Genomic DNA, 13,438 nt, shown 5'->3' on the forward strand with positions numbered 1-13,438 from the left:
AAGTTATTAGGAATTCATATATTTTATGTGATTGTTGGTGCACCGAAGACGTAGTTATGGCTTTTGGGAGACGCGGCGCTGATTCTTATATAGATAATGCGCGCTAATGCTTGCGGATGCGATCATACCAGCACTAATGCACCGCATCCCATCAGAACTCCGAAGTTAACCGTGCTTGGGCGAGAGTAGTACTAGGATGGGTGACCTCCTGGGGAGTCCTCGTGTTGCATCCCTCTTTTTTTGCGAATTATTTTTTTCGGAGGCCGAAACGATGGAATTTCACCAAAAATCGCTCCGAGTCTTGTTCAAATGCCCGTTTACGCTTACAATTCACCGGTGAAAGTCGAAATTCCGGACCGAGGGCGAAATTTACGATTTTACCCTTCCCCCGTTCACCTTGTCGGAATTTCGCCGATCACTCTTCCGAAACCGTCACAACGCGAAGATCGCGAAAAGTTATTAGGAATTCATATATTTTATGTGATTGTTGGTGCACCGAAGACGTAGTTATGGCTTTTGGGAGACGCGGCGCTGATTCTTATATAGATAATGCGCGCTAATGCTTGCGGATGCGATCATACCAGCACTAATGCACCGCATCCCATCAGAACTCCGAAGTTAAGCGTGCTTGGGCGAGAGTAGTACTAGGATGGGTGACCTCCTGGGAAGTCCTCGTGTTGCATCCCTCTTTTTTTGCGAATTATTTTTTTCGGAGGCCGAAACGATGGAATTTCACCAAAAATCGCTCCGAGTCTTGTTCAAATGCCCGTTTACGCTTACAATTCACCGGTGAAAGTCGAAATTCCGGACCGAGGGCGAAATTTACGATTTTACCCTTCCCCCGTTCACCTTGTCGGAATTTCGCCGATCACTCTTCCGAAACCGTCCCGACGCGAAGATCGCGAAAAGTTATTAGGAATTCATATATTTTATGTGATTTTTGGTGCACCGAAGACGTAGTTATGGCTTTTGGGAGTCGCGGCGCTGAATCTTATATAGATAATGCGCGCTAATGCTTGCGGATGCGATCATACCAGCACTAATGCACCGGATCCCATCAGAACTCCGAAGTTAAGCGTGCTTGGGCGAGAGTAGTACTAGGATGGGTGACCTCTTGGGAAGTCCTCGTGTTGCATCCCTCTTTTTTTGCGAATTATTTTTTCGGAGGTCGAAACGATGGAATTTCACCAAAAATCGCTCCGAGTCTTGTTCAAATGCCCGTTTACGCTTACAATTCACCGGTGAAAGTCGAAATTCCGGACCGAGGGCGAAATTTACGATTTTACCCTTCCCCCGTTCACCTTGTCGGAATTTCGCCGATCACTCTTCCGAAACCGTCCCAACGCGAAGATCGCGAAAAGTTATTAGGAATTCATATATTTTATGTGATTTTTGGTGCACCGAAGACGTATTTATGGCTTTTGGGAGTCGCGGCGTTGATTCTTATATAGATAATGCGCGCTAATGCTTGCGGATGCGATCATACCAGCACTAATGCACCGCATCCCATCAGAACTCCGAAGTTAAGCGTGCTTGGGCGAGAGTAGTACTAGGATGGGTGACCTCCTGGGAAGTCCTCGTGTTGCATCCCTCTTTTTTTGCGAATTATTTTTTTCGGAGGCCGAAACGATGGAATTTCACCAAAAATCGCTCCGAGTCTTGTTCAAATGCCCGTTTACGCTTACAATTCACCGGTGAAAGTCGAAATTCCGGACCGAGGGCGAAATTTACGATTTTACCCTTCCCCCGTTCACCTTGTCGGAATTTCGCCGATCACTCTTCCGAAACCGTCACAACGCGAAGATCGCGAAAAGTTATTAGGAATTCATATATTTTATGTGATTGTTGGTGCACCGAAGACGTAGTTATGGCTTTTGGGAGACGCGGCGCTGATTCTTATATAGATAATGCGCGCTAATGCTTGCGGATGCGATCATACCAGCACTAATGCACCGCATCCCATCAGAACTCCGAAGTTAAGCGTGCTTGGGCGAGAGTAGTACTAGGATGGGTGACCTCCTGGGGAGTCCTCGTGTTGCATCCCTCTTTTTTTGCGAATTATTTTTTTCGGAGGCCGAAACGATGGAATTTCACCAAAAATCGCTCCGAGTCTTGTTCAAATGCCCGTTTACGCTTACAATTCACCGGTGAAAGTCGAAATTCCGGACCGAGGGCGAAATTTACGATTTTACCCTTCCCCCGTTCACCTTGTCGGAATTTCGCCGATCACTCTTCCGAAACCGTCACAACGCGAAGATCGCGAAAAGTTATTAGGAATTCATATATTTTATGTGATTGTTGGTGCACCGAAGACGTAGTTATGGCTTTTGGGAGACGCGGCGCTGATTCTTATATAGATAATGCGCGCTAATGCTTGCGGATGCGATCATACCAGCACTAATGCACCGCATCCCATCAGAACTCCGAAGTTAAGCGTGCTTGGGCGAGAGTAGTACTAGGATGGGTGACATCCTGGGAAGTCCTCGTGTTGCATCCCTCTTTTTTTGCGAATTATTTTTTTCGGAGCCCGAAACGATGGAATTTCACCAAAAATCGCTCCGAGTCTTGTTCAAATGCCCGTTTACGCTTACAATTCACCGGTGAAAGTCGAAATTCCGGACCGAGGGCGAAATTTACGATTTTACCCTTCCCCCGTTCACCTTGTAGGAATTTCGCCGATCACTCTTCCGAAACCGTCCCGACGCGAAGATCGCGAAAAGTTATTAGGAATTCATATATTTTATGTGATTTTTGGTGCACCGAAGACGTAGTTATGGCTTTTGGGAGTCGCGGCGCTGATTCTTATATAGATAATGCGCGCTAATGCTTGCGGATGCGATCATACCAGCACTAATGCACCGGATCCCATCAGAACTCCGAAGTTAAGCGTGCTTGGGCGAGAGTAGTACTAGGATGGGTGACCTCTTGGGAAGTCCTCGTGTTGCATCCCTCTTTTTTTGCGAATTATTTTTTCGGAGGTCGAAACGATGGAATTTCACCAAAAATCGCTCCGAGTCTTGTAAAAATGCCCGTTTACGCTTACAATTCACCGGTGAAAGTCGAAATTCCGGACCGAGGGCGAAATTTACGATTTTACCCTTCCCCCGTTCACCTTGTCGGAATTTCGCCGATCACTCTTCCGAAACCGTCCCAACGCGAAGATCGCGAAAAGTTATTAGGAATTCATATATTTTATGTGATTTTTGGTGCACCGAAGACGTAGTTATGGCTATTGAGAGTCGCGGCGCTGATTCTTATATAGATAATGCGCGCTAATGCTTGCGGATGCGATCATACCAGCACTAATGCACCGGATCCCATCAGAACTCCGAAGTTAAGCGTGCTTGGGCGAGAGTAGTACTAGGATGGGTGACCTCTTGGGAAGTCCTCGTGTTGCATCCCTCTTTTTTTGCGAATTATTTTTTCGGATGTCGAAACGATGGAATTTCACCAAAAATCGCTCCGAGTCTTGTTCAAATGCCCGTTTACGCTTACAATTCACCGGTGAAAGTCGAAATTCCGGACCGAGGGCGAAATTTACGATTTTACCCTTCCCCCGTTCACCTTGTCGGAATTTCGCCGATCACTCTTCCGAAACCGTCACAACGCGAAGATCGCGAAAAGTTATTAGGAATTCATATATTTTATGTGATTGTTGGTGCACCGAAGACGTAGTTATGGCTTTTGGGAGTCGCGGCGCTGATTCTTATATAGATAATGCGCGCTAATGCTTGCGGATGCGATCATACCAGCACTAATGCACCGCATCCCATCAGAACTCCGAAGTTAAGCGTGCTTGGGCGAGAGTAGTACTAGGATGGGTGACCTCCTGGGAAGTCCTCGTGTTGCATCCCTCTTTTTTTGCGAATTATTTTTTTCGGAGGCCGAAACGATGGAATTTCACCAAAAATCGCTCCGAGTCTTGTTCAAATGCCCGTTTACGCTTACAATTCACCGGTGAAAGTCGAAATTCCGGACCGAGGGCGAAATTTACGATTTTACCCTTCCCCCGTTCACCTTGTCGGAATTTCGCCGATCACTCTTCCGAAACCGTCACAACGCGAAGATCGCGAAAAGTTATTAGGAATTCATATATTTTATGTGATTGTTGGTGCACCGAAGACGTAGTTATGGCTTTTGGGAGACGCGGCGCTGATTCTTATATAGATAATGCGCGCTAATGCTTGCGGATGCGATCATACCAGCACTAATGCACCGCATCCCATCAGAACTCCGAAGTTAAGCGTGCTTGGGCGAGAGTAGTACTAAGATGGGTGACCTCCTGGGGAGTCCTCGTGTTGCATCCCTCTTTTTTTGCGAATTATTTTTTTCGGAGGCCGAAACGATGGAATTTCACCAAAAATCGCTCCGAGTCTTGTTCAAATGCCCGTTTACGCTTACAATTCACCGGTGAAAGTCGAAATTCCGGACCGAGGGCGAAATTTACGATTTTACCCTTCCCCCGTTCACCTTGTCGGAATTTCGCCGATCACTCTTCCGAAACCGTCACAACGCGAAGATCGCGAAAAGTTATTAGGAATTCATATATTTTATGTGATTGTTGGTGCACCGAAGACGTAGTTATGGCTTTTGGGAGTCGCGGCGCTGATTCTTATATAGATAATGCGCGCTAATGCTTGCGGATGCGATCATACCAGCACTAATGCACCGCATCCCATCAGAACTCCGAAGTTAAGCGTGCTTGGGCGAGAGTAGTACTAGGATGGGTGACCTCCTGGGAAGTCCTCGTGTTGCATCCCTCTTTTTTTGCGAATTATTTTTTTCGGAGGCCGAAACGATGGAATTTCACCAAAAATCGCTCCGAGTCTTGTTCAAATGCCCGTTTACGCTTACAATTCACCGGTGAAAGTCGAAATTCCGAACCGAGGGCGAAATTTACGATTTTACCCTTCCCCCGTTCACCTTGTCGGAATTTCGCCGATCACTCTTCCGAAACCGTCACAACGCGAAGATCGCGAAAAGTTATTAGGAATTCATATATTTTATGTGATTGTTGGTGCAACGAAGACGTAGTTATGGCTTTTGGGAGACGCGGCGCTGATTCTTATATAGATAATGCGCGCTAATGCTTGCGGATGCGATCATACCAGCACTAATGCACCGCATCCCATCAGAACTCCGAAGTTAAGCGTGCTTGGGCGAGAGTAGTACTAGGATGGGTGACCTCCTGGGGAGTCCTCGTGTTGCATCCCTCTTTTTTTGCGAATTATTTTTTTCGGAGGCCGAAACGATGGAATTTCACCAAAAATCGCTCCGAGTCTTGTTCAAATGCCCGTTTACGCTTACAATTCACCGGTGAAAGTCGAAATTCCGGACCGAGGGCGAAATTTACGATTTTACCCTTCCCCCGTTCACCTTGTCGGAATTTCGCCGATCACTCTTCCGAAACCGTCACAACGCGAAGATCGCGAAAAGTTATTAGGAATTCATATATTTTATGTGATTGTTGGTGCACCGAAGACGTAGTTATGGCTTTTGGGAGACGCGGCGCTGATTCTTATATAGATAATGCGCGCTAATGCTTGCGGATGCGATCATACCAGCACTAATGCACCGCATCCCATCAGAACTCCGAAGTTAAGCGTGCTTGGGCGAGAGTAGTACTAGGATGGGTGACCTCCTGGGAAGTCCTCGTGTTGCATCCCTCTTTTTTTGCGAATTATTTTTTTCGGAGGCCGAAACGATGGAATTTCACCAAAAATCGCTCCGAGTCTTGTTCAAATGCCCGTTTACGCTTACAATTCACCGGTGAAAGTCGAAATTCCGGACCGAGGGCGAAATTTACGATTTTACCCTTCCCCCGTTCACCTTGTCGGAATTTCGCCGATCACTCTTCCGAAACCGTCCCAACGCGAAGATCGCGAAAAGTTATTAGGAATTCATATATTTTATGTGATTTTTGGTGCACCGAAGACGTAGTTATGGCTTTTGGGAGTCGCAGCGCTGATTCTTATATAGATAATGCGCGGTAATGCTTGCGGATGCGATCATACCAGCACTAATGCACCGGATCCCATCAGAACTCCGAAGTTAAGCGTGCTTGGGCGAGAGTAGTACTAGGATGGGTGACCTCTTGGGAAGTCCTCGTGTTGCATCCTTCTTTTTTTGCGAATTATTTTTTCGGAGGTCGAAACGATGGAATTTCACCAAAAATCGCTCCGAGCCTTGTTCAAATGCCCGTTTACGCTTACAATTCACCGGTGAAAGTCGAAATTCCGGACCGAGGGCGAAATTTACGATTTTACCCTTCCCCCGTCACCTTGTCGGAATTTCGCCGATCACTCTTCCGAAACCGTCCCAACGCGAAGATCGCGAAAAGTTATTAGGAATTCATATATTTTATGTGATTTTTGGTGCACCGAAGACGTAGTTATGGCGTTTGGGAGTCGCGGCGCTGATTCTTATACAGATAATGCGCGCTAATGCTTGCGGATGCGATCATACCAGCACTAATGCACCGCATCCCATCAGAACTCCGAAGTTAAGCGTGCTTGGGCGAGAGTAGTACTAGGATGGGTGACCTCCTGGGAAGTCCTCGTGTTGCATCCCTCTTTTTTTGCGAATTATTTTTTTCGGAGGCCGAAACGATGGAATTTCACCAAAAATCGCTCCGAGTCTTGTTCAAATGCCCGTTTACGCTTACAATTCACCGGTGAAAGTCGAAATTCCGGACCGAGGGCGAAATTTACGATTTTACCCTTCCCCCGTTCACCTTGTCGGAATTTCGCCGATCACTCTTCCGAAACCGTCACAACGCGAAGATCGCGAAAAGTTATTAGGAATTCATATATTTTATGTGATTGTTGGTGCACCGAAGACGTAGTTATGGCTTTTGGGAGTCGCGGCGCTGATTCTTATATAGATAATGCGCGCTAATGCTTGCGGATGCGATCATACCAGCACTAATGCACCGCATCCCATCAGAACTCCGAAGTTAAGCGTGCTTGGGCGAGAGTAGTACTAGGATGGGTGACCTCCTGGGAAGTCCTCGTGTTGCGTCCCTCTTTTTTTGCGAATTATTTTTTTCGGAGGCCGAAACGATGGAATTTCACCAAAAATCGCTCCGAGTCTTGTTCAAATGCCCGTTTACGCTTACAATTCACCGGTGAAAGTCGAAATTCCGGACCGAGGGCGAAATTTACGATTTTACCCTTCCCCCGTTCACCTTGTCGGAATTTCGCCGATCACTCTTCCGAAACCGTCCCGACGCGAAGATCGCGAAAAGTTATTAGGAATTCATATATTTTATGTGATTTTTGGTGCACCGAAGACGTAGTTATGGCTTTTGGGAGTCGCGGCGCTGATTCTTATATAGATAATGCGCGCTAATGCTTGCGGATGCGATCATACCAGCACTAATGCACCGGATCCCATCAGAACTCCGAAGTTAAGCGTGCTTGGGCGAGAGTAGTACTAGGATGGGTGACCTCTTGGGAAGTCCTCGTGTTGCATCCCTCTTTTTTTGCGAATTATTTTTTCGGAGGTCGAAACGATGGAATTTCACCAAAAATCGCTCCGAGTCTTGTTCAAATGCCCGTTTACGCTTATAATTCACCGGTGAAAGTCGAAATTCCGGACCGAGGGCGAAATTTACGATTTTACCCTTCCCCCGTTCACCTTGTCGGAATTTCGCCGATCACTCTTCCGAAACCGTCCCAACGCGAAGATCGCGAAAAGTTATTAGGAATTCATATATTTTATGTGATTTTTGGTGCACCGAAGACGTAGTTATGGCTTTTGGGAGTCGCGGCGCTGATTCTTATATAGATAATGCGCGCTAATGCTTGCGGATGCGATCATACCAGCACTAATGCACCGCATCCCATCAGAACTCCGAAGTTAAGCGTGCTTGGGCGAGAGTAGTACTAGGATGGGTGACCTCCTGGGAAGTCCTCGTGTTGCGTCCCTCTTTTTTTGCGAATTATTTTTTTCGGAGGCCGAAACGATGGAATTTCACCAAAAATCGCTCCGAGTCTTGTTCAAATGCCCGTTTACGCTTACAATTCACCGGTGAAAGTCGAAATTCCGGACCGAGGGCGAAATTTACGATTTTACCCTTCCCCCGTTCACCTTGTCGGAATTTCGCCGATCACTCTTCCGAAACCGTCCCAACGCGAAGATCGCGAAAAGTTATTAGGAATTCATATATTTTATGTGATTTTTGGTGCACCGAAGACGTATTTATGGCTTTTGGGAGTCGCGGCGCTGATTCTTATATAGATAATGCGCGCTAATGCTTGCGGATGCGATCATACCAGCACTAATGCACCGCATCCCATCAGAACTCCGAAGTTAAGCGTGCTTGGGCGAGAGTAGTACTAGGATGGGTGACCTCCTGGGAAGTCCTCGTGTTGCATCCCTCTTTTTTTGCGAATTATTTTTTTCGGAGGCCGAAACGATGGAATTTCACCAAAAATCGCTCCGAGTCTTGTTCAAATGCCCGTTTACGCTTACAATTCACCGGTGAAAGTCGAAATTCCGGACCGAGGGCGAAATTTACGATTTTACCCTTCCCCCGTTCACCTTGTCGGAATTTCGCCGATCACTCTTCCGAAACCGTCCCGACGCGAAGATCGCGAAAAGTTATTAGGAATTCATATATTTTATGTGATTTTTGGTGCACCGAAGACGTAGTTATGGCTTTTGGGAGTCGCGACGTTGATTCTTATATAGATAATGCGCGCTAATGCTTGCGGATGCGATCATACCAGCACTAATGCACCGCATCCCATCAGAACTCCGAAGTTAAGCGTGCTTGGGCGAGAGTAGTACTAGGATGGGTGACCTCCTGGGAAGTCCTCGTGTTGCGTCCCTCTTTTTTTGCGAATTATTTTTTTCGGAGGCCGAAACGATGGAATTTCACCAAAAATCGCTCCGAGTCTTGTTCAAATGCCCGTTTACGCTTATAATTCACCGGTGAAAGTCGAAATTCCGGACCGAGGGCGAAATTTACGATTTTACCCTTCCCCCGTTCACCTTGTCGGAATTTCGCCGATCACTCTTCCGAAACCGTCCCAACGCGAAGATCGCGAAAAGTTATTAGGAATTCATATATTTTATGTGATTTTTGGTGCACCGAAGACGTAGTTATGGCTTTTGGGAGTCGCGGCGTTGATTCTTATATAGATAATGCGCGCTAATGCTTGCGGATGCGATCATACCAGCACTAATGCACCGCATCCCATCAGAACTCCGAAGTTAAGCGTGCTTGGGCGAGAGTAGTACTAGGATGGGTGACCTCCTGGGAAGTCCTCGTGTTGCGTCCCTCTTTTTTTGCGAATTATTTTTTTCGGAGGCCGAAACGATGGAATTTCACCAAAAATCGCTCCGAGTCTTGTTCCAATGCCCGTTTACGCTTACAATTCACCGGTGAAAGTCGAAATTCCGGACCGAGGGCGAAAGTTACGATTTTACCCTTCCCCCGTTCACCTTGTCGGAATTTCCCCGATCACTCTTCCGAAACCGTCCCAACGCGAAGATCGCGAAAAGTTATTAGGAATTCATATATTTTATGTGATTTTTGGTGCACCGAAGACGTAGTTATGGCTTTTGGGAGTCGCGGCGCTGATTCTTATACACATAATGCGCGCTAATGCTTGCGGATGCGATCATACCAGCACTAATGCACCGGATCCCATCAGAACTCCGAAGTTAAGCGTGCTTGGGCGAGAGTAGTACTAGGATGGGTGACCTCTTGGGAAGTCCTCGTGTTGCATCCCTCTTTTTTTGCGAATTATTTTTTCGGAGGTCGAAACGATGGAATTTCACCAAAAATCGCTCCGAGCCTTGTTCAAATGCCCGTTTACGCTTACAATTCACCGGTGAAAGTCGAAATTCCGGACCGAGGGCGAAATTTACGATTTTACCCTTCCCCCGTTCACCTTGTCGGAATTTCGCCGATCACTCTTCCGAAACCGTCCCAACGCGAAGATCTCGAAAAGTTATTAGGAATTCATATATTTTATGTGATTTTTGGTGCACCGAAGACGTAGTTATGGCTTTTGGGAGTCGCGGCGTTGATTCTTATATAGATAATGCGCGCTAATGCTTGCGGATGCGATCATACCAGCACTAATGCACCGCATCCCATCAGAACTCCGAAGTTAAGCGTGCTTGGGCGAGAGTAGTACTAGGATGGGTGACCTCCTGGGAAGTCCTCGTGTTGCGTCCCTCTTTTTTTGCGAATTATTTTTTTCGGAGGCCGAAACGATGGAATTTCACCAAAAATCGCTCCGAGTCTTGTTCAAATGCCCGTTTACGCTTACAATTCACCGGTGAAAGTCGAAATTCCGGACCGAGGGCGAAATTTACGATTTTACCCTTCCCCCGTTCACCTTGTCGGAATTTCGCCGATCACTCTTCCGAAACCGTCCCAACGCGAAGATCGCGAAAAGTTATTAGGAATTCATATATTTTATGTGATTTTTGGTGCACCGAAGACGTAGTTATGGCTTTTGGGAGTCGCGGCGCTGATTCTTATACAGATAATGCGCGCTAATGCTTGCGGATGCGATCATACCAGCACTAATGCACCGCATCCCATCAGAACTCCGAAGTTAAGCGTGCTTGGGCGAGAGTAGTACTAGGATGGGTGACCTCCTGGGAAGTCCTCGTGTTGCGTCCCTCTTTTTTTGCGAATTATTTTTTTCGGAGGCCGAAACGATGGAATTTCACCAAAAATCGCTCCGAGTCTTGTTCAAATGCCCGTTTACGCTTACAATTCACCGGTGAAAGTCGAAATTCCGGACCGAGGGCGAAATTTACGATTTTACCCTTCCCCCGTTCACCTTATCGGAATTTCGCCGATCACTCTTCCGAAACCGTCCCAACGCGAAGATCGCGAAAAGTTATTAGGAATTCATATATTTTATGTGATTTTTGGTGCACCGAAGACGTAGTTATGGCTTTTGGGAGTCGCGGCGCTGATTCTTATACACATAATACGCGCTAATGCTTGCGGATGCGATCATACCAGCACTAATGCACCGGATCCCATCAGAACTCCGAAGTTAAGCGTGCTTGGGCGAGAGTAGTACTAGGATGGGTGACCTCTTGGGAAGTCCTCGTGTTGCATCCCTCTTTTTTTGCGAATTATTTTTTCGGAGGTCGAAACGATGGAATTTCACCAAAAATCGCTCCGAGCCTTGTTCAAATGCCCGTTTACGCTTACAATTCACCGGTGAAAGTCGAAATTCCGGACCGAGGGCGAAATTTACGATTTTACCCTTCCCCCGTTCACCTTGTCGGAATTTCGCCGATCACTCTTCCGAAACCGTCCCAACGCGAAGATCTCGAAAAGTTATTAGGAATTCATATATTTTATGTGATTTTTGGTGCACCGAAGACGTAGTTATGGCTTTTGGGAGTCGCGGCGTTGATTCTTATATAGATAATGCGCGCTAATGCTTGCGGATGCGATCATACCAGCACTAATGCACCGCATCCCATCAGAACTCCGAAGTTAAGCGTGCTTGGGCGAGAGTAGTACTAGGATGGGTGACCTCCTGGGAAGTCCTCGTGTTGCGTCCCTCTTTTTTTGCGAATTATTTTTTTCGGAGGCCGAAACGATGGAATTTCACCAAAAATCGCTCCGAGTCTTGTTCAAATGCCCGTTTACGCTTACAATTCACCGGTGAAAGTCGAAATTCCGGACCGAGGGCGAAATTTACGATTTTACCCTTCCCCCGTTCACCTTGTCGGAATTTCGCCGATCACTCTTCCGAAACCGTCCCGACGCGAAGATCGCGAAAAGTTATTAGGAATTCATATATTTTATGTGATTTTTGGTGCACCGAAGACGTAGTTATGGCTTTTGGGAGTCGCGGCGCTGATTCTTATACAGATAATGCGCGCTAATGCTTGCGGATGCGATCATACCAGCACTAATGCACCGGATCCCATCAGAACTCCGAAGTTAAGCGTGCTTGGGCGAGAGTAGTACTAGGATGGGTGACCTCCTGGGAAGTCCTCGTGTTGCGTCCCTCTTTTTTTGCGAATTATTTTTTTCGGAGGCCGAAACGATGGAATTTCACCAAAAATCGCTCCGAGTCTTGTTCAAATGCCCGTTTACGCTTACAATTCACCGGTGAAAGTCGAAATTCCGGACCGAGGGCGAAATTTACGATTTTACCCTTCCCCCGTTCACCTTGTCGGAATTTCGCCGATCACTCTTCCGAAACCGTCCCGACGCGAAGATCGCGAAAAGTTATTAGGAATTCATATATTTTATGTGATTTTTGGTGCACCGAAGACGTAGTTATGGCTTTTGGGAGTCGCGGCGTTGATTCTTATATAGATAATGCGCGCTAATGCTTGCGGATGCGATCATACCAGCACTAATGCACCGCATCCCATCAGAACTCCGAAGTTAAGCGTGCTTGGGCGAGAGTAGTACTAGGATGGGTGACCTCCTGGGAAGTCCTCGTGTTGCGTCCCTCTTTTTTTGCGAATTATTTTTTTCGGAGGCCGAAACGATGGAATTTCACCAAAAATCGCTCCGAGTCTTGTTCAAATGCCCGTTTACGCTTACAATTCACCGGTGAAAGTCGAAATTCCGGACCGAGGGCGAAATTTACGATTTTACCCTTCCCCCGTTCACCTTGTCGGAATTTCGCCGATCACTCTTCCGAAACCGTCCCAACGCGAAGATCGCGAAAAGTTATTAGGAATTCATATATTTTATGTGATTTTTGGTGCACCGAAGACGTAGTTATGGCTTTTGGGAGTCGCGGCGCTGATTCTTATACAGATAATGCGCGCTAATGCTTGCGGATGCGATCATACCAGCACTAATGCACCGCATCCCATCAGAACTCCGAAGTTAAGCGTGCTTGGGCGAGAGTAGTACTAGGATGGGTGACCTCCTGGGAAGTCCTCGTGTTGCGTCCCTCTTTTTTTGCGAATTATTTTTTTCGGAGGCCGAAACGATGGAATTTCACCAAAAATCGCTCCGAGTCTTGTTCAAATGCCCGTTTACGCTTACAATTCACCGGTGAAAGTCGAAATTCCGGACCGAGGGCGAAATTTACGATTTTACCCTTCCCCCGTTCACCTTATCGGAATTTCGCCGATCACTCTTCCGAAACCGTCCCAACGCGAAGATCGCGAAAAGTTATTAGGAATTCATATATTTTATGTGATTTTTGGTGCACCGAAGACGTAGTTATGGCTTTTGGGAGTCGCGGCGCTGATTCTTATACACATAATACGCGCTAATGCTTGCGGATGCGATCATACCAGCACTAATGCACCGGATCCCATCAGAACTCCGAAGTTAAGCGTGCTTGGGCGAGAGTAGTACTAGGATGGGTGACCTCTTGGGAAGTCCTCGTGTTGCATCCCTCTTTTTTTGCGAATTATTTTTTCGGAGGTCGAAACGATGGAATTTCACCAAAAATCGCTCCGAGCCTTGTTCAAA

At 46.9% G+C, this 13,438-nt stretch overlaps 30 non-coding genes across 30 annotated transcripts; all 30 read left to right on the forward strand.

The window, feature by feature from the left end:
• The first annotated feature begins 114 nt into the window (after window positions 1-114).
• Window positions 115-233, forward strand: LOC149395473 (5S ribosomal RNA). The gene has a single exon (XR_016299270.1). It is a non-coding gene; the product is annotated as a 5S ribosomal RNA (ribosomal RNA).
• Window positions 234-567: 334 nt separating this feature from the next.
• Window positions 568-686, forward strand: LOC149395474 (5S ribosomal RNA). The gene has a single exon (XR_016298750.1). It is a non-coding gene; the product is annotated as a 5S ribosomal RNA (ribosomal RNA).
• Window positions 687-1,020: 334 nt separating this feature from the next.
• Window positions 1,021-1,139, forward strand: LOC149395475 (5S ribosomal RNA). The gene has a single exon (XR_016297529.1). It is a non-coding gene; the product is annotated as a 5S ribosomal RNA (ribosomal RNA).
• Window positions 1,140-1,472: 333 nt separating this feature from the next.
• On the forward strand, window positions 1,473-1,591 carry LOC149395476 (5S ribosomal RNA). Its single transcript, XR_016298751.1, has one exon. It is a non-coding gene; the product is annotated as a 5S ribosomal RNA (ribosomal RNA).
• A 334-nt stretch (window positions 1,592-1,925) lies between these two features.
• LOC149395477 (5S ribosomal RNA) lies at window positions 1,926-2,044 on the forward strand. Its single transcript, XR_016299079.1, has one exon. It is a non-coding gene; the product is annotated as a 5S ribosomal RNA (ribosomal RNA).
• Window positions 2,045-2,378: 334 nt separating this feature from the next.
• Window positions 2,379-2,497, forward strand: LOC149395478 (5S ribosomal RNA). Its single transcript, XR_016299209.1, has one exon. It is a non-coding gene; the product is annotated as a 5S ribosomal RNA (ribosomal RNA).
• Window positions 2,498-2,831: 334 nt separating this feature from the next.
• Window positions 2,832-2,950, forward strand: LOC149395479 (5S ribosomal RNA). The gene has a single exon (XR_016297530.1). It is a non-coding gene; the product is annotated as a 5S ribosomal RNA (ribosomal RNA).
• Window positions 2,951-3,283: 333 nt separating this feature from the next.
• LOC149395480 (5S ribosomal RNA) lies at window positions 3,284-3,402 on the forward strand. Its single transcript, XR_016297531.1, has one exon. It is a non-coding gene; the product is annotated as a 5S ribosomal RNA (ribosomal RNA).
• Window positions 3,403-3,735: 333 nt separating this feature from the next.
• On the forward strand, window positions 3,736-3,854 carry LOC149395481 (5S ribosomal RNA). The gene has a single exon (XR_016298752.1). It is a non-coding gene; the product is annotated as a 5S ribosomal RNA (ribosomal RNA).
• Window positions 3,855-4,188: 334 nt separating this feature from the next.
• Window positions 4,189-4,307, forward strand: LOC149395482 (5S ribosomal RNA). The gene has a single exon (XR_016299145.1). It is a non-coding gene; the product is annotated as a 5S ribosomal RNA (ribosomal RNA).
• A 334-nt stretch (window positions 4,308-4,641) lies between these two features.
• LOC149395483 (5S ribosomal RNA) lies at window positions 4,642-4,760 on the forward strand. The gene has a single exon (XR_016298754.1). It is a non-coding gene; the product is annotated as a 5S ribosomal RNA (ribosomal RNA).
• A 334-nt stretch (window positions 4,761-5,094) lies between these two features.
• LOC149395484 (5S ribosomal RNA) lies at window positions 5,095-5,213 on the forward strand. Its single transcript, XR_016299080.1, has one exon. It is a non-coding gene; the product is annotated as a 5S ribosomal RNA (ribosomal RNA).
• Window positions 5,214-5,547: 334 nt separating this feature from the next.
• On the forward strand, window positions 5,548-5,666 carry LOC149395485 (5S ribosomal RNA). Its single transcript, XR_016298755.1, has one exon. It is a non-coding gene; the product is annotated as a 5S ribosomal RNA (ribosomal RNA).
• A 334-nt stretch (window positions 5,667-6,000) lies between these two features.
• LOC149395486 (5S ribosomal RNA) lies at window positions 6,001-6,119 on the forward strand. Its single transcript, XR_016297638.1, has one exon. It is a non-coding gene; the product is annotated as a 5S ribosomal RNA (ribosomal RNA).
• Window positions 6,120-6,451: 332 nt separating this feature from the next.
• Window positions 6,452-6,570, forward strand: LOC149395487 (5S ribosomal RNA). The gene has a single exon (XR_016298756.1). It is a non-coding gene; the product is annotated as a 5S ribosomal RNA (ribosomal RNA).
• Window positions 6,571-6,904: 334 nt separating this feature from the next.
• Window positions 6,905-7,023, forward strand: LOC149395488 (5S ribosomal RNA). The gene has a single exon (XR_016298969.1). It is a non-coding gene; the product is annotated as a 5S ribosomal RNA (ribosomal RNA).
• Window positions 7,024-7,357: 334 nt separating this feature from the next.
• Window positions 7,358-7,476, forward strand: LOC149395489 (5S ribosomal RNA). The gene has a single exon (XR_016297533.1). It is a non-coding gene; the product is annotated as a 5S ribosomal RNA (ribosomal RNA).
• A 333-nt stretch (window positions 7,477-7,809) lies between these two features.
• On the forward strand, window positions 7,810-7,928 carry LOC149395490 (5S ribosomal RNA). The gene has a single exon (XR_016298970.1). It is a non-coding gene; the product is annotated as a 5S ribosomal RNA (ribosomal RNA).
• Window positions 7,929-8,262: 334 nt separating this feature from the next.
• Window positions 8,263-8,381, forward strand: LOC149395491 (5S ribosomal RNA). The gene has a single exon (XR_016298757.1). It is a non-coding gene; the product is annotated as a 5S ribosomal RNA (ribosomal RNA).
• Window positions 8,382-8,715: 334 nt separating this feature from the next.
• On the forward strand, window positions 8,716-8,834 carry LOC149395492 (5S ribosomal RNA). The gene has a single exon (XR_016298971.1). It is a non-coding gene; the product is annotated as a 5S ribosomal RNA (ribosomal RNA).
• A 334-nt stretch (window positions 8,835-9,168) lies between these two features.
• Window positions 9,169-9,287, forward strand: LOC149395493 (5S ribosomal RNA). The gene has a single exon (XR_016298972.1). It is a non-coding gene; the product is annotated as a 5S ribosomal RNA (ribosomal RNA).
• A 334-nt stretch (window positions 9,288-9,621) lies between these two features.
• Window positions 9,622-9,740, forward strand: LOC149395494 (5S ribosomal RNA). Its single transcript, XR_016297534.1, has one exon. It is a non-coding gene; the product is annotated as a 5S ribosomal RNA (ribosomal RNA).
• Window positions 9,741-10,073: 333 nt separating this feature from the next.
• Window positions 10,074-10,192, forward strand: LOC149395495 (5S ribosomal RNA). The gene has a single exon (XR_016298973.1). It is a non-coding gene; the product is annotated as a 5S ribosomal RNA (ribosomal RNA).
• Window positions 10,193-10,526: 334 nt separating this feature from the next.
• LOC149395496 (5S ribosomal RNA) lies at window positions 10,527-10,645 on the forward strand. The gene has a single exon (XR_016298974.1). It is a non-coding gene; the product is annotated as a 5S ribosomal RNA (ribosomal RNA).
• A 334-nt stretch (window positions 10,646-10,979) lies between these two features.
• LOC149395497 (5S ribosomal RNA) lies at window positions 10,980-11,098 on the forward strand. Its single transcript, XR_016297535.1, has one exon. It is a non-coding gene; the product is annotated as a 5S ribosomal RNA (ribosomal RNA).
• A 333-nt stretch (window positions 11,099-11,431) lies between these two features.
• LOC149395498 (5S ribosomal RNA) lies at window positions 11,432-11,550 on the forward strand. The gene has a single exon (XR_016298976.1). It is a non-coding gene; the product is annotated as a 5S ribosomal RNA (ribosomal RNA).
• A 334-nt stretch (window positions 11,551-11,884) lies between these two features.
• Window positions 11,885-12,003, forward strand: LOC149395499 (5S ribosomal RNA). The gene has a single exon (XR_016297766.1). It is a non-coding gene; the product is annotated as a 5S ribosomal RNA (ribosomal RNA).
• Window positions 12,004-12,337: 334 nt separating this feature from the next.
• Window positions 12,338-12,456, forward strand: LOC149395500 (5S ribosomal RNA). Its single transcript, XR_016298977.1, has one exon. It is a non-coding gene; the product is annotated as a 5S ribosomal RNA (ribosomal RNA).
• Window positions 12,457-12,790: 334 nt separating this feature from the next.
• LOC149395501 (5S ribosomal RNA) lies at window positions 12,791-12,909 on the forward strand. Its single transcript, XR_016298978.1, has one exon. It is a non-coding gene; the product is annotated as a 5S ribosomal RNA (ribosomal RNA).
• Window positions 12,910-13,243: 334 nt separating this feature from the next.
• On the forward strand, window positions 13,244-13,362 carry LOC149395502 (5S ribosomal RNA). The gene has a single exon (XR_016297536.1). It is a non-coding gene; the product is annotated as a 5S ribosomal RNA (ribosomal RNA).
• Window positions 13,363-13,438: the final 76 nt, after the last annotated feature.

This window comes from Urtica dioica, chromosome 5, assembly GCF_054948205.1.
Source record: "Urtica dioica subsp. dioica isolate 48M chromosome 5, U.dioica_male_clone48M_v1_H2, whole genome shotgun sequence".
Lineage (NCBI taxonomy): Eukaryota > Viridiplantae > Streptophyta > Magnoliopsida > Rosales > Urticaceae > Urtica > Urtica dioica.